This window comes from Desmodus rotundus, chromosome 1 (genome assembly GCF_022682495.2).
Source record: "Desmodus rotundus isolate HL8 chromosome 1, HLdesRot8A.1, whole genome shotgun sequence".
Lineage (NCBI taxonomy): Eukaryota > Metazoa > Chordata > Mammalia > Chiroptera > Phyllostomidae > Desmodus > Desmodus rotundus.
This window is the reverse complement of record NC_071387.1, coordinates 13928397-13953576: the sequence shown is the minus strand read 5'-3', so window position 1 is coordinate 13953576 and position 25180 is coordinate 13928397. Positions and strand designations below refer to the sequence as shown.

Below are 25180 nucleotides of genomic sequence, written 5' to 3'. Positions count from 1 at the left end.
AGTTAAAAATTAAGTGAAATAATATGTGAGAAGAACCTGTTGATGCAAGACATGTACAAGACACTTCGTAAATATAATCCACCCTGCTCCTTCTAACTATAGAAGTTTCAACTGTCTACTTGCTTTACTAGAATTTTTGCTCCTCCATGGCAGAGGCTAAATCATACTCAAATTGTAAGCCATGTATTACTCTGCATTATACTGTTATGTATATATTCTGTGTTTTACATGTAGTTTTTGGCTAGCAGATAAATAAATAAATACAAGTAACCCTGGATCAGGAGTCAGAAGCTTCGGTTATTACCTGTGTGATTTTGGTTGTATTTCCCTCCTTCTGGGGGTTATTTTCTTATGTGTAAAATGAGAAGGTTTAGGGTGAAATGGGTATATAGTGGCCAATTAGCAAAGATATGGCAACTTTTCTCAAATTCTTAAGGAGTTAGTATGGGGAAGAAGAACATGTTTCTTTGTTTGACTCCCAAATGGCATGGTCAGAGCCCTGGATGGAATATACAGGCACGAGAGAATGAAGAGCCACCTAAAGAGTCAGAAATGCTGAAAGGCTAAAGAGATGTCTCGTGAACTAGGAATGCCTTGTCCCTGGAGGTGTTTGTGTGGGAAACAATGTTTTCTTGCAGCTCCGCCTTAGACAGCAGACAAGCACTGGACTAAGTGGATTCCCTCCCCTACCTTCTCAACTCTACCACAGGACAACTTCTCCAGCGGCAAAGGTGTTCAGATTTACAACACACCTAACTTTATGGTCTTTTCTGTCTTTCCTAACTCTGTGGGTCTGACATAGTGTAGATGGGGATCTGGCAGGTACAGCAGCCCGGAGTGTGGGCCACCTGGGGATAGCCTAGCTTGTTTATTTCAGTGATGCACAGGAAGGGAGTAGGAGTGGAGAAGCCAGGGGAGGAATATTGATCAGGGGCTGAATTTTAAGTTCACTTCCAGAGATGATTACAGGGCCATGATTAATGGTCTGTAGGAGCTCACCAAGGGAGTACTGAATGTAGAAAACAAACAAACAAAAAAAGAACTCTGGAAAGTGTGGGTACAGCTACTCTTACCTAAGGGGGGTTGCTTAGAGGCAAGAAGTTGGGTTTGCTGTTCTTCACAGGAGCATCTACGTTTACCAAGTGAGAATGGGTTATGCTGCACTAACAGACAACCTCCAAAGATTTTAGGATTAACGCCACTAAAGTTTAATTCTCCCTATGTAAAGTCCATGCCTCTCTGGAGGATATTAGCTCAGATATCCAAGCAGCTTTGCTCTTGTGACTCTATTTTCTCAAGATGCGGCTTCAACAAGGGAAGAAGGGAGCATGAGACTTTGACAGGGAAAAGGGATGCTGGAAAAGAGCTTACACCAGCAATGAAATGGTTTATGTCCCCAAATGGCACGTGCCACGTGGCTCTTGTGACAGTCAAGGCCCAGGAAGGACACAGAGGAGAGAAGGACCAGGTATGTGCGCACACTAGTAGTTTCTAATACAGGAGGAAAGAGAATGAAGAAAGAGAGGAAACTCACAAAGTATCTGAGAAGTGAGGACAAAAGAGAACTCAGTAATCTCACTGAGTTTCAGTTTACTCATCTCTCAGAGAAAGACAATCCCCTCTGCTATGCTAAGGATACTGTGAAGATTAAATAAGAAAACACACATATCTTTAACTCTTTGCCAATGGCAAGATAAAAAAAGACATAATATTGTTTTTATAATTGGTGGTTGTATTACTATGAAACCATAAAATGCCAGATTTGATGGGGTCCAAAAGACTGCCTAGTATTGCTTTCTCTCCAGCCCAAGATTTTTTGTTCCAGTAGGGGATCTGAAACATGACTGACAATCAGAATCAGCTGGGAAGAAACACCCATGCGCGGTCTGACTGAAAGGGATCGGAGCCGTCGTTTGCGTTTGTCCATATCTGGGGCCTGAAGCTTTTACATGAGCCTCAAAGGAAGCACCAGCGAAGAGACTGGCAGGATGGCTGGACATTTTCAATGCACCAGGTCAATTACAAGAAATCTGATGCTACGTTTGGGAAACTGCAGGCTAATAATAGTCATAGTTTTCCTGGATGTGGCTTTATTTTGATGTTGATCTTTTTGACCTCTCTGTTTTTGCCATCTCTGCTCCATTCCGGTTGTTTTTACCTCCTTTCATCATCCATATATGAGGCATTCAGAGCTGTGTCAGAAACACGCGTGCTGTCCTCCACTGATGGTTTGATCCACATATTCATTTATGCATCATCCATTTACTTATCCATTTATGCTTTTCTTTCTTTCCATGAAGTCATCTAGTCTTTTCTTCAAAAATAAGTTTCTTCTCTTGACCCATCCGTGAAATGAGGATGATGTGGACGTTTTACCAGCCACGGGGCCTCATTTGGAGGGTCATGTAAAGCCATGTGATGAGTTAGCCCAGGACTGCAGGATGCCTAGCGCTGCCTTAATTATCCAGAGGGTAAGAATTCCTATTGCTGTTCTGAAACAGGGTACAGAGCAAGAGGCTCCCCAAAGCTCCACAGCCCGTGGTTGGGGATGAGGGGATCAGACAGTGCAGTATTTAAGATACTTTGCATATCTATGGCAAGCTGGTGGTTAGTCAATAGCTGCGCTATGGGCCTGGGGCAAAAGGTGTGGAGAGAGTTTCAGAATGTGTGATGACTGCTGACCAAGCCAGGCATTTGTACAGTGCCCGCACGAGAGGCAGGGAGGCAGTTCCCCCTGTGTCACACTCAGTCACTCTTGCCCTGACTACAGGTGGCAGCCGGGAGAATATAAATTATACAGTAAACTGGCTAATGTAGATCGCTGGAGAGAAGCTGCAAAGGAGGTCACGTAGGAAGCTCTGGGTCAGGATGTAAACAGCGGGGGCAGACAGAGAGAAGCTGGCCTGCCATGAGGGCAGAGAGAATAGGTAGCAGACATGCTGGCCTAGAGTGAAGAGGGCAGCCATGTGAGGGAGATTCAGCCATGCTGCCAGTTGTGAGACAGGAGCCATACAGGCAGAGTGAGTGTGGAGAAGAAAGGGCCATGATGCAGCAGCGAGGCAGCTGGCAGGCAGGATTCGGCTGTGCAGCCTGGTGTGGTAAGGGAGAGAATGGCATGCTTCTGCTCTCTTTGTGCCTGCTCCAGCTGACTCTGAAGCAACTGAGGCCCCTGCCTTGTAGGATGCTGTCCTGCTGCCTCACAGCCCTGGATTCCATCTGGACTCTTGGGACTTGGGACATACAGGGAGACCATTATTTGGGGGCTTGTGCCTTTGCTGGACTTCGCCATGATGCAGTGTAACATGGCACATGTATTCCTGGTCTACAGCTTGGAGGCTGAGGACAGCGTACCCCAGATCCTGAAGGAGAGAGCTGCTCTGTGAGAGGATGGAGACTCTGAAACCCACAAGCGTACTTGCCAGAGAGGATGGAGACCTGCTTGCACAGCTGGCATAAGCACCGATAAGGATGTGTGGAACTCCTGGGCTTGGTTTTGGCTTGCAGGCTTTTCGGGAGCAGGGGAAATGCTGGGTCTCGTGGGAGAACAGGGCTCTGAGCAGAAGTGCTCTGGGCAACTCCAAGGTTTCACTGCAGTAAATAAAAACCTGTTTCTCTCCACACTAATTGTTGGGCCATGCCTCAAGGCCCCACGTGGACGGCCCCTATTTGCTCAGTTAGTTTTGCGTGGGCACATGCACAGAAACCTCCCAGGAGGGAGGTGTATACCTTTCTTCAGGCAGCACTTGCATAGGCTCCAATCGTCCTCCTGCATTGTCTGTCTTGATGAAAAATGACCAGTTATTATTTCCTACCTTTGGGTCTGGAAGGCCTAAACGAAATCAGTAGCCATATAAAATAGCTGCTGTTATAGTAACAGCCTTTTCATTGATGGGCTTAAAGTGTGAGGTGTTTGGTATCGATTGCTAGCATCTGTCCTTGGAGGCTGTGCTGTGGGAAAGCTATGATAACAACAGTGGGAATGGCACCACCAGGGGCTACAGCAGGCTGAATGGTTTCCCCAAAGCTGGCGGAAAGGGTGTATTTGGGCTACAGAGGCATCTTGCTTTGCAGGATAAACATTCACCTACAAAAGGTGTTTGCAAAGGCGTAACCCTGCAGAGCAAGTGCTGCCTTCTTACTGAATAGCTTTCTGACTTGAGAAATTTGAAACTGTCTTTCCAAATCTGATAGCCACTTGGCTCCTAACTCCCCTTCTTTCTCTACTTTTGGTCCTCTTTCTCTGCAATCATCATTTAAATGCAAAAAGTGCACTAACAATGAAGCATGTTTTATGTCTTAAATGAGTCCTGTAAAACAATACAACACTTTTTCATATTTCTCTTCCCTTTTTCCTTCTTTTCTGTGTTTTATACATCCCTTTTCCTCTCTTCCTTGCTTGAATTGTTTCCCCTTACTTTTTCTACCTTCAGAAAACAAAAACAAAAACAGTATCTACCACATATAAAATGACAAGGTGTTAATCACCGTGGGAAATCAAAAGTTGATTATAGGCTTTGTTGTGAAAGCAAGAGGCAAGGGCCTGTGGTCTGGAAATGTGGTGCAGAGATGCACAGGGCGGGGACGGGGTCAGTAGTCTCAGCTACAATGGTTGGGCTACATGGGACAAAGTGGCCATGTAGGCACCCAGGCTGGGGGGGACCAGCGGCCAGGCCATGGTGGGAGGCAGGTTGCATTCCCTGAAATCCCAAGGAGCCATGGCCCATGGGCTCCCTGAGTAGCCCCCCAGCAGAGTACTGCACCATCAGGGGGGGATCCTGAGCCCAGCAGGAGCCAGGTTCTAGGGGGTGGGGTCACTTGGTCTGCTGGCCGGACCCTGGTGGCCACACAGCTGGGCTGGCCAAGGCTTCTGTTACTGCCTGGCTGCCGCAAGTGCAAGCGGAGCCCTGGGCCCTCTGCTGTCGCCTCAGACAACTCCCAGACAGAGGAGGATGAGGAGGAAGGGGATGAGCAGCGGTGGCTCCTCAACACCCCTCAAAGAAAAAAATGGAAGAGCACATCCAAATATATTTATCAAACATTATTTCTGAATGCTGAAAATAGCGACATTAAGATTTGTGAACAAAATAAGCTAATAGACAAAGTAGAAACAAACTCATAGGTACAGAGGACCAACTGAGAGCTGTTAGCGGGGAGGGAAGTTGGGAGGCTGGGGGAAAAAAGTGAAAGGACTGAGCAAAAATAAACCCACAAGTGAGCAAACAAGTAAATAAATAAAGTAAGCAAGCAAAAACAAAACAAACAGCAACTCATAGACACAACAGTACGGTGATTACCAAAGGGAAAGGGGGTGGGGGGAGGTGGAAGAGGGCAAAGGGGGGTACACGGTGATGGAAGGAGACTTGACTTTGGGTGTTGAACACACAACAGAATACAAAGATGATGTATGATAGAATTATACGCCCAAAACCTATATACTTCTATTAACCAATGTCACCCCAGTAAATTCAACAAAAATTAATAAAATTAAATGACTTGTGCTTGAGGAGAGTGGAGCTTACATGAAATGTATTTATGTCAATATGGGTACTTTTGTAGTGTGTTCAGTGGTTCTTGGAGAGAATCCAGCATGGGTGTTACCAAACTGGAGATTCCTGACTGGAATATTGATGTTGAGGTAGATTGCATTTGGGCCACTATATTGAGCTGATGTCTTAATGAAGCCCAGGTGAGTTATTGCCGTTTTGGCAGCAGCTTGGATGCTACAGTTGGATGGTTTGATACAGCTGTGTGGTGAGACAACGAAGGAAACAATTAATGTGAAAACTGTAGCACGTGGCTATTGCACATCAGAATGGACCTATGAGTTAGATTTGGTAAAGAAAAAATGCCTTGAATGGCTTCTAAACAATGTGATGACTCATCAGGATGTTGAACTTTTTAAAGAGCTCAGTATAAATGTCACGAGGCAGGTCACTGGTTCATCTAACCTACTTGTGATGCAAGTGAAGATGGATGTATACACAGCTCTTAAAAAGTGCATGTTCCTTCAACTCGTGCCTTCTTGGAGTAGGTTTTTAAAGCGGCTTTTGACTGAAACAAATGTCTAGTTTTCTAAGAGGAGAAAGGATTTTGAAGGTATGACCTCTCTTGAAACTGAGCAAGGAAAACCATTTGCGTCAGCGTTCAGACATTTAAGGTTACAGTATATCATCTGTGATTTGGCATCGGCAAGAATTATTGAACAAGATTCTCTAGTCCCTTTAGAATGGTTGCCTTCTGTGTATAAACAGCTGTGGCTTGCTATGCTCCCAGCAGAGTAAGACAGCGAGGTGGGGCCTCAAGAAGTCAATAAAGAAGAACTAGAAGGAAGAAGTGTGAGGTGTGGTAGCAAGCTTGACAAAGATGGTGACTACTGCTAGCAGTGGACAGATTTTAACTTCGGCTTTGACCTGCTTGTAACTTACATACCAATCGATACATCATTTTCCAATGCAATACAATGAATCAGCCATGCAGTGGGTCTGTCAGTTCATAACCTCGAAGGAGCATAGCATTTAGATTATGTTGAGCCTCTCTTGATAGTAGTGGAAAACTAATATATAGTAGAGCAACTGGCCATCAAATACACCTGAAAAGGATCAGGACCAAGTAGTGATGAACTTGGACAGCAGGCTTCTGACCTTCTTTTTATGTATCTGCTATAATTTCCTGTACATATTCCCAGAAAACAATCATCATCCAGAAAATCCAGAAAACTGAAGATCTTATCAGTTAGAAACTAGCACTTGGACAACTTTTTCAGCTAGCTTTAACCGAATGGTGCTGTGATGTTCACATCTAAGGTGACTAACAATGACAAAGGCCTTACGAACTGTACAGATGATGCAGAAGACTATTCTTAGCATCCTTACATTTCTGTGCCTATATGAGAACACATTTTAAAATATATAATCTTTATTATTTTTTTCCATTGCCATTTAGTCCCCTTATACTCCCCCTCGCCCTGGCAATCACCACCCTGTTGCCCATGCCCATGAGTCCTTTTCCTTTTTTGCTCAACCCTTCCACCTCCTAACCGCTCCCTCCACCACTAGCTGTCATCTGTTCTCCATCTATGAATCTGCCTCTGAAAAACACATTTTTAAAGCCAAGAATATATCTGTCAATCCACTTCTGTTACAAAGATGTCAGCTCACGCTTTTAATTTAGCATCAGTAGAAAACCACTATAGGTAAATTTCACATTTCTCTGCAACCAAAGTTAGATTTAATTTTTAGCTTACCCTTGGATCCTACCTGGTATTAATGCATCTTAGGGAAGGTCATGAGTGATAGACAGAGTGACAGAACCTTAACGTGTTACAACTTGATGAGACACCAGAAACTCACCAGAGGTGAGTTTCTCTCATCTTACAGATGGAGGAACTTCAGCCCAGGGAAGCAAAGAGTCTGGCCCAAGGTCTCCTCATGACCCACCTGTGTTTTTGATTCACTTTCCTGAGTTTTCTGCCCCTGACTAAGCTTCAAACCCTCCCTCAGACTTACTGGCTGTCAATGTAGCTAAGCTCCGTGAAGCTCAGTTTTCTTATCCTAAAAGAACACCTTTTGGATGATTGTGAGCATTATGGGAAAACCAGGTGTTCAATGCACCTGATACGGTCGTGTTGGATACACACCCTCCTGCGCTACCCCCAAGCCAGCAGTCTCCTTTGGGAAGTCATGGGGACTATAACGAATCCCATGCCCTTCCTTAACTGGGTAGGTTCTCCCTTCTCTGAACCCAGATGGATGAAGACACATTTTGGCTGGGTTGTTTGGGTGTTTATCTCAAATGCTAATGATGACTCACTTGGGCAGATAAACAAACTCAGGCCAGTGGTTGTCTTGGAATATTAGCCCTATGTGTTAACAAAAGAATCTGTCTGTCAACAGGACCTCCTGAGCAGGTACCTCAGACAGAGGACCCCAGAGGCACAGATGTGATGAGTACCAGCCTCTCACACAGAGCCCAAGAATCAGGAACCGTAGCTCCCTTCTCTAATCTGTCAGATGACCCATTGCCTTCTGATACTTATTCCCTTCCCACCTTTGCCCCCCCCCCATACATCTTTAAAACCTGATGCTCAGAAAGGGAAAATAATTGTCCAATGTCATAGAGCAAATTGGTGGTGAAGACTGCACAAGAAATCTAACTTTCCAGAACCTAGTAAAAGCGATTTGTTTCTCAGTCACAGAGACTTCTGTGCAAAGAGCCAACCACCCCTGCTCTTCAGTGAGGTAGACCACCTCCTTGTTAAACTGTCTTAGGACAGTGGGGGTAAGATTTCGTGTGTTTCTCTGTGGAAGTAAACATTCCACCAAAGAATGGGTGAGGGTGTGTGACAGGAGCTATGCCTGCGGAATACAGCAAGACAGGAAGGCAGGAATTTAAGATAGGGACTGAGATCTAGGTTGAGTCAGAAAGAACACAATCAGAAACTGAAGTTTAGAGAAGGAGAGAGGGGGAAAGATGCTGAAACAAGGATGTAGGGAATCAGACACAAGTGGCACAGAAAAATGGTGAGGAAATAGAGCCAGACACTTAGAGAGCGTAAGAGAAAAACATAATATGACTGAAGAAAGAGCTAGCACGGAACGGACGATGTGGAGACAGAAGACACGGAGAATGGGAGAAGCCAGCAACCAGGGCAGTGTGTGGATCTTGCAGCGGGCGAGAAGCCAGCAGCCAGCAGCAGGGGGCATCAGAACTCCATGGATATTCAAAAATAATCTGGGGATAGAGTACTGAAGAGAGTGAGGAGCGTGAGAGAGAAACAGGAGAGAGAGAAAAGGGATGAGAAACCCTTTTTGTAACTTTGACAGTAGAACAGTGAATGGCTCTTCTTCAAGGACCTTGCGTGCAGCAGAGTGGTTAACTCCCCCAGGCATCTTTCTGCTTCATATTGGCACTGAAAGTGTAGAAGTAGTTGTTCTAACTGATATTACAGGCTTTCTCATAAAAGAAAACTGTGTCCAAGGGACTAGGCCTCTTCTTGGGTCACCTGATTTGCACATTCATTTACAAATGGGATACCCAGCTGGAACTAGCTTACCCAAACATTCCCTGCCAACTCACCTCCCTCAAAAAGAGAGTTAAGAGAATACTTGGAAAGCTCACAGATAAGGAAGTGATTAAAAAAAAGTGAGGCTTGGGGAGAAAAATCAAGGAATCAAAACACTATTTTTTGGTTTTGTCTCCCCCCTTGACCAGTTCTTGTCTAAGTAGGTCTTATTTTTCTCGTCTCCTCTCTGCAGACCTCTCTTATCTGAGGTGTCTTTCTCAATCTCTGACTGCTTTCAATTTCAGTTTTAAAAAATCCCAGAGGAGGTTTCTGAATGGCTCAGCTTGGATCATGTGCCCACCCTTTGGGCCAATCAGAGTCACCAAAGGAGGGGCATATTTGGATTGGCCCAAGACTGAGTGACACACCCACACAGGGATCATGACCCCTGAAGCCACACCAATGTAGACCTACTAAGTACATCTTGAAGAAGCAGGTTGACTGCATTAGCTCCTTTTTGCCATCTGTCAAATGGAATCTGTCACCTGCCTTGCCCACCTCCAGGAGTCATTATGGTGGTATGATTGAAATACAGACCAAATCCTAACACCTTCTACTAATAGGTGTGCAGATTAGGGCAGCATATAATACAGATTGAATATGAGTCAGAAGACTGGGGTGCTAATTTGACTGACATAAATATGATCAGCAATATGAATATGAGTAAGTTCCTTATCTTGAAGCATTTAAATATCCTTAACTGTAAAATGTAGGGGTTTCCTGAGTCAGTTCATTTATTTTAACCTTTTTGTGGTCATCAAACACCTCTGACTTTCACATCTGAGGAAAGATAGGTGAGTTTCCTGTCCTGCTACCTCAGTGTCAGGAAGCTCATGAACCCTCTACGAGCTTACCCTTAGTCCCCCATGACAAGGACCCCTAGATTATATCATGTTCAAGGTGATATCTGACTCTCTTAAATTGAGTGAAAAAAGGGGCTGCATTCTTAGTGGAAAAGACAGTTCTGCAAATCCAAGAGTTGTACATCTCTTTTTGGTTTAAATCCTATTACCAGAAATATCATGCGTATTTCTCATTATCTCCTTCCCCTGGATTACTCCTTCTCTTCCTTTTTTGCCTTCACCACCTCATCTTTCCTTCTCTACAGGTCGTCAAGTGTCAGTGTGATTGAAGTTTCTTTTCCATCTGTGTTAGCAGCAGAAAGTGTTGCTATCAGGGAAATGGATGGGACATATATCATCTCTTATCTCCATCTCCAAGAACTTAAATGATTTTGTTCCCTAACCAAAATAAATCAAAGGCAAGGAATTTTAATTGTAGTCACCAGGTGGTGAATTTAATACTTCCATGAGTCTCTGTGCTGACAGCATTGTCAGAGTCGCTTGCCTCTCCGGTCTGGAGGATAATGGGATTGCGAGAGTAGGGACAGAGGGAGAACTCTGCGGATTGTAACAGCAGCTCCCTGATGGAAGGAAACAGTCAGCCCGGGCCTGTTAAACACAAAGGCCAGAGAAACATCGCCTGTGTCAGGGTTGCTCCATCATGAACAGTTTCACCAGGGGACTCTTGGGGGCTGCTCACACAGGCATTGCCCACACAAGTCTGCAGTGGATGCTATGCATCAATAATTTTCCTCTGATCAGTCAGTTTGGAGGAGTGGACAGAGCTCAAGCTTGGACCTCAGAGAGATCTGGACTTATAGCTGCTCTCCTCTCACTATTAATTGTTGAAACTTTTCAGTTAGTAAACATTTATCTAGGACCTATTACATGCCAGATGTCCTCTAGAGAGTGGGGATATAGCAGCAAAAAAATAGTGACTTAGAGACAAGTTAAACACACACTTAGCCTAGCAATCCTACTCCAGAGTATTTACCTAAGAAAGGAAACATACTCACAAAGACTCACACAGGGATGGTCACAGCAGATTCATTCATAATAGTCCAGAACTGACTACAGTCTAAATATCCACCACAGTCAATGGATAAACAAACGGTGGTATATTCATTACAATGGAGTACTACTTAGTAATACTCATATCCAGAAGAACATGAATGGGCCTCAAAAACATGATTTTGAGCAAAGGGGACCAGGTACAAAAGGGCACACACTGCATGATTCCATTTCTATCAATTCTAGCAAAGGCAAGACTAATCTACAGTTCTAGAAATCAGATCAGTTTGTTGCCTGGGATGAGGAGGGGGAAAACAGAGAAGTTTTGGGGGTGATAAAAATATTCTACATCTGATTATAGCAGATTTATTTGTCAAAACTCATGTAACTATGCATTAAAAAGAATACATTTAATTTCATGTGAAGACTAATTCTATAAATTTGGGTAAAATAAATTTACTCCTAGTCCACATAGAGCTGTGTTCTAGTGTTGCAAAAAAGGAAATGAATTGAAAACATATCTAATAGCATAGTGAGTGGCAAAAGGCATTGAGATGAAAAACAAAAGGACTTGGTGAGTGGCAGGAGAGGGAGGATTGCTTTTTCTGTGCCATGATCAGCGGAGACCTCTCGGGGAAGCTGACATTTGAGAAGACCTGGATGAAGTGAAAAATGTGAGCCATGTGGGGAGAGGCATTTTGGACCAAGGCAGGAGCAAGTGCAAAGGCCCTGCTGCAGAGGCACTTGTGTCCTAACCAACCAAAGGCAAAAACGTGAAGTAGCAGGGTTGAGCAGGGTGGGCCAAGTGGAGAGTAGTGAGGCTTCACTCAAGGTCTTAGAGGTAGAAAATAATCGGACACATCAGGCCTTTGGGACCATTGTTTGATTTTAGCTTCCTGACTGTGACAGAAAACCATGAGGATGTTTTGACTTGAGGACTGACCCAGGTTAACTGAAGTTCCAAACGCCTCACCCTGGGAGAAGATAAGAGATGCAGTTAGGGAGACCATATGGAAGGCTAGGCAAGTGATAATGGGACTTAATGGAGGTGATGGGATATAATCAGAGTCTAGATGTATTTTGAGGGTAGAACTAACTATAATTTTTAGAAGAACTTGATATGGGAGGGTGAGAAAGAGAGTCATCATGGGTGCCTTCCACATTGACCCAAACAACTGGAAGGACAGAGTAAGATTGTGTGAAATTTGTCAAGACACTTAACTTTGGTCGTCTTCAGCTCTGCTTCACAGAGCTCCACAGTGGGGTCAGAGAGAATATAAGTGGAGTGCCTAAGACAGGAAGAATTCAATATCTTAATATGTATTTGTGCTCCATTACTGAGTTGGAAGTATTCTATTTTGTAGAAGACTTCCAATTGTATTGTTTCATGATTATAATCCCCAAATATCTGAAAACATCATTATACCCATTTTGCAGGACTAATTGGCACTTAGTGAGGTACAGTAACTAACTCAATGTCAACTATTGTTGACTAGTGCTAGACCCCAGTGCAGATCTCCTAAGGTCACAGAAAGGGAACTCTGGTGTTCTGACTCCAAACCAGCTGCCTTCTCTGAATTTCCCAGGTCTTCTGTAGATGTTTGGTTGAACTTAAGCAAACATCTCTTGAACATCAAATGTCAATACTAGGGAGAAAATAAATAAACCATTGTCACTGAACTCCATGCATCTCTATTTACTCTTCTTCAGAGTAAAATCATACTGATAGTAACTAAAAACACATTTAATATCTCTTGATCAAATAAGTTAACATCTTACATTTTTTTTCTGGCATAATATCATCTAATATTCACATCCTCCCTATAAAGCAGATTTTATTATCCCTGTTTTATAAATGAGAACAAGGCTTTGAAAATTTAAGTGACATACAAGATTAAAATCCAGTTATCAGAAGGATTGTTGGATTTGTTTGACTGGAAAACCGTTTAGCTATCACACAGTATTGCCTCTATCTATTCCCTGATTATCCGTCACAGTCGAATATAAGGAGAGAAGAAAGAGGCCGTCCATGGCATCACTAGGTGAAATGCCAGCACAAGAATGTTGGAGAACTCAGTGGGTGATGAATGTCTGAATCCCAAGAAGTTCTCAGGTCTGTGGTTGACCGCAACGAGGTCAAGCTTTGGAGAAATGGGATATCCCGTGAATTCTGAGCCTCCAACACAGAGGCCAAGGGAGTTTCTTCAGCCCGCCAAAAGTGAGAAGTCGCTCAGCTCAGATTGGAGCTTTCTGCCGTCTTTGTGGAGACACCATTAGGCAAATGAGTTGGTCTGAGGGAGGCTGATAAGGCTCCTGGACAGAACGTGTGAGTCTTCCCAGAGAGGGTCTTTTGAGGCAGCCACAGAACAATATAGCTGCTGGCCTGAGATAGGAAAGGCCTTGTAAAATAACCAAATGAGGGCCTCTTCCTTAATTCCTTAGAGCTGAATTTTATCAGGAAGGCCACTTGTACTTACAGAAAGCTGTAATCACTCATGGTGGGACACACATTCTCTGAGAGACTGCAGTTGCTGAGCAGGTCTAAATATTCAGGATCTTGTACAAAGACATGTCTCTCACTGTGCAGCCTAGCCTGCCTGTTCTGTTCTCACAGCTTCTTTTCAGTTTCCTAAGCACCTGGACTACCTGACAATCACGCTTGCCAAAGACTATTCCTTTATTCCAGAAGGTTTGAGCTTTGAAAGGATTACATTAGCTACTCCTGTCTCCATCATGCTAGCATTAATAAGTATGTATCAAGGGCACATGATTACCTGCCCACCCTGACCTCTCAAGTCTGGTGGTTGGAATCCTTGGTGTCAAGAGGATTGACTCCTCAAACTTTTCTCCTCTTTCTGAGCTCTTCTCTTGGTCAGTGGAAGAACAATGGCTTTGGGACCAGAATACTCAAGTTCCAAACCTGGCTCTTTTATTTAAATTTTATGTAAGTCATGGCCTTTAATTGGGATTCAGTTTTCTTATTCTTAAAGTGAAGACAGTGGCCTTATTTCACAGGGCTATAGAAGGGTCTATTACAATAATAATTTTAAGGAGTTTTTCATGTAGTTTGTGGTATATACTTGTAGCCCTAGTCATATTGGACTTCTTCTAATTCTCAGATTTGCCAGACACTCTCTCATTCCAAGACTCCCCTTAATCCTGCACCGTTGCTTCCTCTCTGCACCCTCAACACATCTCTTCATCTGGCTCTCAGTTACTCATCTTGCCCATATAAATTTAGACATCATTTCCTCTGGAATATCTTGCTTGATCATTTCCCTAAGTCTGGTAGAGAGGCTCCCAAAGTACTGTGATCTTCCCTATATAACTTTTACTAAAATGACAGTGTTCTTGGTCATCTTCTGCACTAGATATGAATCCATCAGAGCAAGGACTGTATCTGTTGTAGACTTATGTCAAAGTTACCTGTTTTTCTGTTTTCCAGAACTCTTCCCCAAGCTTTATCAACATTTGACTCTTCCAATTAAATTAACATCCCTATGGAGTTGTGTTAAACCGATCATAAAAATAAAGAATTATGTTCAAAAAGGTTAAGAAACTCACTCAAATTATACTAGCTAATAGATACCTTGATCATCTAACATCAGCTATAATTTGATCCCAGTTATGTGTAATTCCAAATAATAAAAGTAAGCATTCATTAAGAACACTTTGAAAGTGCCACACATTGCGTTATGGGTTTATACTACAACCACACTATACAGGTACCATCACAATCTGTATATTATAGACACAGCTGTTAAAAAAAAGACAACTCACACAAGGGCACTTGGATAACAATAGAAGCAGATTAAACTTGCTTCTGTCAGACTCTGGAGCCCAAGTTCCCCATCAGCAACTCACACACTCTTTCAAAGCCCCAGTAAGTTCCACTGCAGCAAAAAGTATTTCTTTGCTGCAACAGAAGTTTTGCTTTTTACACTTAGAAATGAACTCATTTTCTCTTATTCGACTCTCGACAGATAACAATTTCCTGTTCAATATCCCTATAAACAAAATCTATGACACTTGAATGTGTCTGCCAAGAAATTTAAGTTTTACTAAGAATTTCCTGAAATGGGAAGGTTCTGGGTAATGAATGAATCACAGAGAATGACTTAGGTGTCCAAACTTTTGGTGTCTCTGGGCCACACTGGAAGGAGAAGAGTTGTCTTGGGCCACACATTAAATATGTAAACACCAATGAAAACTGATGAGCAAAGGAAAGGTTTAAATAAATTTATGATTTTGTGTTCAGCCACCTTCATAGCCATCCTGGGCTGCATGTGGCCCGTGGGCCATGGGTTGGACACCCCTCTCAAAGATTAATTATCACATTTTATTGCAAGTTTATATTCAAAGAAGAGGATAGCAAAGCACAACCAAGAATCTTTCAACTATTGTACCCAAGGGGTGTTTGGAGGGTTTGGAACTTGTAACTCAGGGGAAAAAAATCACTGGTTGTGTGTGTGTCTATGTGTGTGTGTTCATTCTTATGTGAGGTATGTGAGTTGAGTTTAGTGATGGGAGAGAAGTTAGTCATGATAGCTGTCTTTAAATATTAGAGACTGATAAGTGGGAGATATGAAAAAGCAGGTCTTTTCTTAATATCAGGAAATGCTTTAAATCAGTTGGAGCACCTACTCCACCATGGAATGGGTAGGATGCTGACATCATGAGCATCCTATGACTAGAAGTATGCAAGCAGAAATTACTAGAGATTCTCTGTAGAGTGATCATATGTTCCCAATCTGGACTTCTTTTTACATGAGAAGGTGGCATATAAACAATTTTGTGAATACTAAGGGGCCAAGAGTCACCCTATGCACACACTTAGTGACTTCTCAGGTTCCTTTAAATGCTAATATCCTGCTATTATATTGTTACCAACTTTGAATAATATTGTGGGTAAAAAGTTTTGAGGAGGAGTTGGCCATATAGAAGTGAGAAATGACCTAATTTAAGAGTTTCATTGACCTTTAACTACATATTTGATTGACTGGTACACTGGTAGGTTGATTTGGGGGGTGTTTCATGACTTCACTCATGTCTAGCAGTTCTTTGGCGCTGTTATCCTAGGCACCTCGATTCTCCTCCATGAAACCTCCCCACCTGGCTACTGTAGGCTTCTGTTCATGGAGGTTGAGTTATAAGAGATTGGGAGAGAAAGCTGAAAGCCTTCTTGAGACCTTCTTCAAAAATCACACAATATCTAGTCTTTTGGTCCAAGCATATCACAGGTGAGTGCACATTTAAAAAAGTTCAACATTCCCAAGTGGTAGAGAAACAGATTCCACCTCCTGATGGGAGGATGGGCAATGTCACATTGCAAAGGTACATGCGTAGAGGAGTATGTGGCCATATTTTATAAACAACCACACTGGAAAAGGGGACATCTCTTTAGCATCTTACCAAAACTCTTGCTGACCTTTTACCAGCCAAAATGACCTTTTTATGTATCAAGCATCAGGAAAAGAAAGTCCAGGTGCTCATATCTCCTAAACACCCATTCCTCAAAAAAAGTGTTAAGAACTATTTCAATGTATGAGTTCTGAATATAGTTTAGACTTTGAAATACTGGTTCTTGAAGAATAGCATACTGATTTATTACAAAAGAGTGGGTTCTTAAGTTAAGGTTATCCCAGAAAATCCAGTTGTCTAATTACCATGTTGATTTTGGTGTCAATCAAAATCAAACAGTCTGAGCACACTGAGCCGCTGTTCAAATCTTAAAGCATGCCTCCATGGTCTGTCTACTCACCTAGTACCCAAATTATTTAAAGAAATTTAAAATCCCTTAGGAAACTTGTTTAAATTCCTCAGGGACAGCGAAGAGTGATGGGAGAGAATTATCATTTATCATACTGCTCCTCTGTCCCCAACATCTTACCATACATGATGGCTCACTAAATCTTCTCAGTGAAGCTGTTACAAATGAGCGTACCTGGGCTCGTCACCACTTGCTCAAGGGTTCGGATAGTTGGGATCAGATCACTGATTCAAACTTAGATTTCCTAACACCGAAGCCCTAATTAATTCCCAGTATTCAATGCTGCTTCTCAGAAAAACAAAGGGTTTCAAGATGTTACTCTCTTGTAGAAAAGAAATCCTGAGAAATTGAGTATGAGGTGGTCACTGTTAGGAGGTGGCAGACTGAAACCTTTGGGATCTATGGGAAGAACAAAGCGAGTGCCTAGTGATACATTCTGTTCTTCAACAGCTGAAGTAAGAGCAGGAAAGATAACAATAAAAGACCCCTTGGATTCTTTGCAGTGCCCTCCTGGCATCTGCCACATTTTTTTTCCTTCTCTCTGCATCTTAGGGAAACAGAAGAGAAAGATCTTTCTGAACAGAGAGCTCCCCCAATTCTATTGGTCACACACATATTTCACTTCTTAAAAGCTGCCGACAAACAGCGAGATTCGCTTTAGTGCCAGCCTGCCATAAATTTATTTGCTTGTTAATGCAGCCTCCTCAGTTCATGTTTTTGCTAACTAGGAGCATCAGAATGTCAGTCTGTCCTCAGGGACGTATCAACTGAAGTCGGTAACAAGATTAGAGTATGGACTGCTCAGGAATTCACGCTGCCTCCAGATCGAGGCATGCTGAAATGTTAACCTCGTAGAATTCTACGATAGTAGAACAAGATTTGCAGAACCATAGGCTGATAGAATCTGAGAGGTAGATGGAAACTTAGGGTTTATCCTGCCTTGTTTTGCTTTTCTTTTCACACCCCCTGGCTTTAATTTCCATTTATATGGACAGATGAACCCAAAATCTGGCATTGCTTTAACATAATAGTGAGCGTCCTAGTCCACCGAAAGACAGAAAGAGGAGATTGGGTTAAGTGGCATGATTCAATTTAACACTGAGAGGCCCTCGGCACAAAACAAAGACAAATATTTTTTGTTTGTGTATTTAAGTGTGTGTTTGCTTCTCTCTTCCTTATTTGGGCAGAAGGCTCCCTCTTGCTTTTCATTTGGAGAATCATCCCTCCTCACATATAATATCCTTACCTTTCTGAGGATGTTATATGGGAGGGCTGATCCAGTTTCCTGGTTCCTGTCTGACAATTGGCTTATTTCATCTCCTTGGTCATAGTTCATGAATAATCATGGTACCTCCAGCAGTCAAATGAGAATTAACACTGGGCTTTGAAAAAACATGTAAGAAAAAAAAAAGTATTTCCTTTTCCCTGAAGATGCTGATCTAGTGAAATATTAGCCTGATATTGTAGTGACCTTCTGGCCACCTTGTAATGAAAGCCTGACTAAGGATGAAGCCTGACTACCAGAGAGGAAAGCAGAACCAAGATACTAAGAGAAAAAAGCCCGATGAGGAGGAGACCCTCACATTCTGCAGCCCTCTGTAGTGAGGCAGGGATGTGTGGCTAGGTCAGGTTGATACTCTGTGAGTAGAAGTGACATACCCTCCAAGGAAGTGATGAGCTGCATATCCAAAAGAAGAGGTGACTGGAAGTTAACATGCAAATACCATGTAACCCAGCCACTCAAATCCTAGGTATCACCCAATACAAATGAAAGCATATGTCCATACAGACTTCTGTGCAAATATTCCTAACAGTAAAACACTGGAAGCAACCCAGATGTTTATCAATAAATGAATGGATTAAAATTTTATACTCTGTTTATAAAATGGAACACTATCCAGCATTTAAAGGAATAAATAATTGATACACAATATGGGAGTGATTCTAAAAATAATTATGCTGAGTTAGAGAATCCAGACAAAAAAGAATACCAGATGAATGATTCTATTTATAAAAACTTGTGCAAAAGGCAAACCAAACAGCAGTCACAGAAAGTAAGGTCAATGTTTGCCTGAGGACAGAGGTGAGGGGCAAGGATTGAGTTAGGGAGAGATTACAGAGGTGCATGATTAACCTTTGGGAGGCAAAGGACGATTATTGTCTTGATTGTGGTGATGGAGATTGTGGAGATGCATATGTCAAAATGTGTCAAATTGTGCGATTTAAATATGTGTAGTTTACTGTAAGTCCATTACACTGCAATAAAACTGTTAGACAAAGGAGATGGACCCTTTGTTGGCCTGAGTCCCCTAGCAGAGCAGAAGCCCACTCCCACCAATGGCTAACCCATATTTGATATGTGCCTTGCTGCAATAAAGCTGCACAACAAGTTATTCCAAAATTCAGTGGTTTAACCACTGACCACTTATTGTCACATTTAAAGGTCTGTGGATTAATCACAACTTAGTTGGTTTAGGCTGGACTCCAGGATCCAGGCTGAAGATCGGGTTTAGCTCTGTTTCATGTGTCTCTTATTTTCCTTACAGCAGCATTTATTCAGGCCATGAGACATGGTCTGTGCATCCCAGTCTCGGGCCAGGTGTATAGGCAATAGCTCCTCGGCCATATTCATTTCCTGGCGCATCACAAGAGTGTGAGAGCCCAAGACAAACTGGATGTGTGTGTGTGTGTGTGTGTGTGTGGCCTCTGCTCCTGTGCTGTCTGTCAATGTTGCATTGGCCAAACAAGTCATAGTTGAACCCAACTTCAGTGGGGTGGAGAATACACTCAATCAGAGTGGGAGGGGAAGGAAAGTGACTATTTATGGAACAATAATTGAAACTAACAGTGTTTGTACCGTAAGCCAAAAAGCAATCCTCTGAATGTTCAACCCACCGAGATATCTGGGGGTTCATTGTTACAGCACATGAATTCCTTTCTGTCCTAAGAATAACACCAGAGGTGCCCAGGAATCCAATGCTGAATGGAAGTTTTAACTTTTACAACCAATAAATGTATTTACTTGATTCCCGTTTTAGTTTTGTTTTTTTTTCACTTGAGCCTGAAGTCTCTTTACTATTATAGTTGCATAAAACAATGACTAAGGAAGAGCAAAGTTCAATAAAATAAATCATATGTATCATTATTTGAGCACCTGCTATGTGCCAGTCACTTCCCACAAATTGTTTCATTTAAACCTAATCATCTGCAGCAAGTTTGGTATTACACACTAGATTTTTGCTGAGAGAACTGAGGTTCAACATCTCAAAAAAAAAAAAGGATGGAGCTGAGAAGCAAACGCGGGTCTGTCAAAACCAGGACATATTCTCTATCCAATTTACCATGATTTTTGCTCATGAGACAAAACAAAACATAGCACCCAAAGGCATTTACAATATTTCTCCGTCTCCAGCAGAACTGTAGCTAGTTTCTTTCTGAGAGATTGACGTCTTTTCTTTGTTTAACTCTCTCCTATCACCTTTCTCAATTGTTGTTGTCACTGCGTAACTACCCTTGGACCTGAACATTCTTCCTCAGTGTTAAGAGTGTGCTCATGCGGCGAATGTGCTTGCTGTTCAGTCTTCGAGCCTGATCTCCCGTGTAGTGGCTGTGAGAACACTGGAACATCACATCCACGTTCAGTGCCTCAGTTGTTTCTTTTATAAAACGAGAGTACAATTTATCTCCTGCCTGTCTGGTTTGACAGTTAAATATAATAAACTGAAAGTAGTTTCTAAATTATAAAGTGCTCTAAAATATTATGTAGGATTAATATTATCATCTTAATTAAAGCTGCTAGTAATGATTCAGAGAGACTAATCTGTCTGGGTAGAATTTTAATTGTTGTAACAGCTGGTTTTGTTGAGAGGGGCATTTACAGATATAAGATGGCATCCTTGCCAAACATCTTACTTTAGATTATATAGACAGGCATCGTCTCTGCCTTCATATAAGACAGTGACTTCTGCTACATCGGGTAGATTCAATACCATATCTAGCCCTAAGGTCTCTAATGACCCACAGCTCTCTCCAGCAGTCTGTAGACACTCCATGGCCACTAAAAGGTCTCCCCATAATGGCTGCGGTTCTTTTTCTTTTCTCTCAGAGGTCTTTATTAACTCCTCTGCCTCTGCTGGGTCCTGGAGGCCAGGTAGGTGATTAATGGCCCTGAATTATGATCTAGCTATAAAGGCTGTTGGTGAAAATTTATACTCAGTGTGGTGAGCTAGAATTCTTTCAACCCAGGTACTCAACATTCATTGCACAATTTAATTGTGAAGAGTAGTAGTTAATGAGAACACAGGGGAAGAGGGGAAGACAGGAGCTGAGAGTCTGGGCTGAAGGCCAGTGCTCCCAGCAGTAAAGTTCCATCTGGGAGGGATGAATCACAGAGTGGACAAATTGCAGCATTTGGAGGGGATTTTCATCTTCATTATGTTTTATCAATAAGGAAACTAAGGCACGAAGAGACTAATGAGTAAAGGCAATAGTAACACCACCACCAACTGCCTTTTTGTTTTAGTATGTTTCACAAATCAAGCTCTTGGTAGGAATCTTTACAAGCATGAAAGCACACAAAACTGATCTCAAAAGCAATATGGGAAAATTAGATGCTATCATCTTTATTTTACAGATGAGAAAGTTGAGTCTCGGGGAGATCAAGTGAGTTGCCTAAGAATATGGAGCACATCTTGGTTCTGGGATTGGAAGCAGGGTCTGTCTAGACTTCAATATCTCTGCTCCTTCCAGTATATCCAGATATGCTTTCACTATTACTCTTGGCTGCTACCACCAATATAGAGTTTGTTGTAAGCACTATGTATACATCTTATCACTATTGTGCCCATTTTACAAATGAGGCAACTGAGATTGCTCTCCTGTGGGGAGCAAGGGGCAGACCTGGGATGCTAACACAAGTCTGTCTGACTCCAGCGATATTTATCTTGGCCACTACATACCCAGCTTCAGCTGCCACTAATAAACAACACTCTCACCATATACCCAATACTATGATTGAAAACTCATCTCTTAAGACACAACACTACTGAAACGCTGCCTAGAGGTATTAGGGTGAGATGCGTCGGGGGCGACAAGGGCAGCAAGTAAGAGGATGTGCATACCTCTGTTACCACTGAGCCGATATACACAATCCAACGTCATGACGAAGAACTTATTTTGATAATTGACTATAACATTTATCAACTCATGGAATACCCAGAAACCAAGAGTTCAAAGTAAACTCACTTCCTACATTGGACGAATCTTGATGCTTAATAAAACCACATTATCCTTCTAGCTGATTGGAAAATTGGATGAACCAGGCTGCCAAAATGCATGCAAACCTCTGGGCCTTGTTAAGCCACCCTGAGTAAATTGCAAAAATAAAGTATCTTTTTTACTTGCATATGAAAACAAGAAAATGAATGTATTTTGCATAATTGCTACAAAGGGCCCCAACTAGCCATTTCCATTTGCAATTTCATATTTCTATAAAGTTTTATTCATTTTCATTTGCAAATGAATTTGCTGTTTGTGAAGAGAAGACTCATTGCTCTGACTGGTGCCAGATTGTTAGGAGGAGCCTCTACTCCCACCAATGGCCTTTATGCTGACCAGGAGACCTCTGAGCTTGTCTGCTTGTGTTCCCTTTCCTAGCTGCCCCTGCCTATTATTGTAGTTATAATGTTCTTTCTTCCCAATTGCCTTATTTCCTCAATAGAGACTACAAATGTGCTAACATTTATCTATTCAACAAATATTTATGGAATACCTAGCATGTGCCAATAACTGTTCTAACTACCAAAAGTACAGCAATCACAAATCAGACAAGAATACTTGCATTATTGAATGAAAGATCCAGACAATTATTTGTGTTTGTTCATAGTAGATATTTGGGGCTGGAGCATAAGCAGCATTAACACTCCATAGCAGTGGAAAAAGCACGCATGCAGGTCCTGATGTGAAAAACAACATGGAGCACTGATGAAATAGGGAGATGCGTGGCTGGAGTACAGTGGGCAAAGGAAGAGTGGGGGCAGGTGAGTCTGGACAGGTGGCAGGAGCCAGAGACCTTGTGCATCTTGCAAACTCTATCAGGTATTTGAGAGACAGCAGGTCGGTGTGAAACTAAGTAACTAACTAAAACTAAAGATCCATAGAACATTTCTTTAACAGGCAGAGGAGAATAAATTCCTTTGAAAAGTGTGTGGACATTAGCTGGATCTCTAAATTCATATCACTTATACTGTTTATTCTCCAGTGTCTGTAAACTGTGGTGGGGATTTATGTGACTCAGAGTTCGTGAATGTTCAAATCTGATCTTGAGCCAGCCAGTGCTCATTAAAGGTCCAAGGATAAGATCCTTTTTTCCCTCAGAGGAAAGAGAGGGAGCAAAGTGCACTCCTGATGTTCTTCATTCAAAACCCCAAGGTGGTTCTAGGGTGGGCTAAGCGAGGCTTTGCCCAAGCCAAGGTATCACCACGTGGTGAGAGAAGGAAAGCCCCAGGAGAATATCAAGAAAGGGTACATATCAGAGCTAAAGTATTTTCACCCTCAGACCGAGAGCTTAGCTGTTTGAATTTATCAACATATGAGATTTCCTTGGTTCTGTCAATTCTCCAGGTAGATAAAGGTCAGGAAATCTTAACTGTGGCTTTTTATAAGAAAAGTAGATAGAAAAAATGGAGGGGAGAAGAAAGAGGATAGATTAAAAAACAACAACAATATTTGCTCTCAAGATCACAGAGAAAGATATTTATCCCAGGCCTCCAAGGATGAAGTTAATCCAATAACCCCTTGGAAGAAGCTCTGGGGCCATTTTATACCTTGGTCTAACTTGCCCCTTGGGACACTCGGACCTCACAGTTTTGGTCAAATCAGTGGATGAGGGAAGTTTCAAGCAGTAGATACTGGGAATTCATGTTATTGAGGCAGGTGAAAGCTTGAGTGAATCATTAGAGAAATTGAAGATAAGTCCTTTTGTAAACTCAGTTTTGTAGATCAATCCATTACCAAAAAAAAAAAAAAAGTGTCTAGTTTTAGTATTGGTAAGACCAAGTACCATTTTATTTATTTTATTTATTTATTTTTTAATGTGGTATTCCACTGAGCCTTTTAAAAAATATATATTTATTTATTTTCAGAGAGAGGGGAGGGGAGGGAGAAAGAAAGGGATAGAAACATTAATGTGCAAGAGATACATCAATCGGTTGACTTGCGCATGCCCATGCCCTCAACTGGGGACTTGGCCTGCAACCTAGGCATGTGCCGTGACCAGGAATTGAACCAGTAACTTTTCAGTTCTCAGGCCAGGACTCAATCCACTGAGCCACAGCAGCCAGAACACCATTTCTTTAAAAGTTCAATTGTTAGTTGAACATATCACTAAATGTAGAAATGGGATAAGGAAAACTTTTAAAAACCGTTTTAATTTAATTTAATTTATTTTTAGAGAGAGGGGAAGGGAGGCAGAAAGAGAAGAAGAGAAACATCAATGTGAGAGAGAGAAACCCATCGGTTGTCTCTCAAATACACCCCGACTGGGGACTGAACCCACAACCTAGTCATGTGCCCTGACTGGAGATCAAACCAGGATCCCTTTTCTTGGTTGGACGACATCCAACCAACTGACCCACACTGGTCAGGGTGGGATCAGAGAAATTTTTAACTAGTCTTGGGGCCTAAGATTTGTGGAGTGCTGGAAGGGACATCAAGATAAGATTTAATCAGCAGTGCCCTAGGTGGTGCCCAAATCTGTTTCTTGCTTCAGTAGTGTTTGGACAGAACAAGTCCAGCGACAACCCTTTCTTTAGCTTCTGACCACACTCTAATCTCTTTTACAATGGCCACCTTTGGAAGCATCTCAGCCAACCTTGGCCTCTGAGACCAGCCAATACAATTTTTGTGAGCCTAACTCCTTGTTCCCTAGCAACCATGAGCTCCCATTCTTCAGAATTATTCCACCAAGGTGGAGGCCACCATCAACCACCAGGTCAACCTGCATCTGCAGGCCTCCTACACCTACCTCTGTCAGAGCTTCTGTTTTGACCAAGGCAATGTGATTCTGGAGGGCATGCACCACTTTTTCCTCCAGTTGGCTGAGGAGAAGCATGAGTGTGCTGAGCATCTCTTGAAGATGCAAAACCAGTGTGGTGGCCATGCCTTCTTTCAGGATGTGCTGAAGCCTTCCCAAGATGAGTGGGGTGAAACTCAGGACACCATGGAAGCTGCTGTGGTCCTGGAAAGAACCTGAATCAGGTCTTTTTAAATCTGCATGCCCTGGTTTCTATTCCCATGGATGCTTATCTCTGTGACTTCCTGCAGAACCACTTCCTCGATGAGCAGGTGAAACTCACCAAGAAAATGGGTGACCACCTGATGAATCTCCACAGGCTGGCCAGTCCCCAGGCTGGGCTAGGAGGTTATCTCTTCCAGAGGCACACCTTCAAGCATGACTAGGAGCTATGGAGCCCAGAGGCCTTTGAGAGACCCCTCTGC

The 25180-nt window shown here is 42.5% G+C and overlaps 1 pseudogene; it reads left to right on the top strand.

The window, feature by feature from the left end:
• The first annotated feature begins 2983 nt into the window (after positions 1–2983).
• On the top strand, positions 2984–6720 carry LOC112306505 (germ cell-less protein-like 1 pseudogene; annotated as a pseudogene).
• The last annotated feature ends 18460 nt before the right edge of the window (positions 6721–25180 follow it).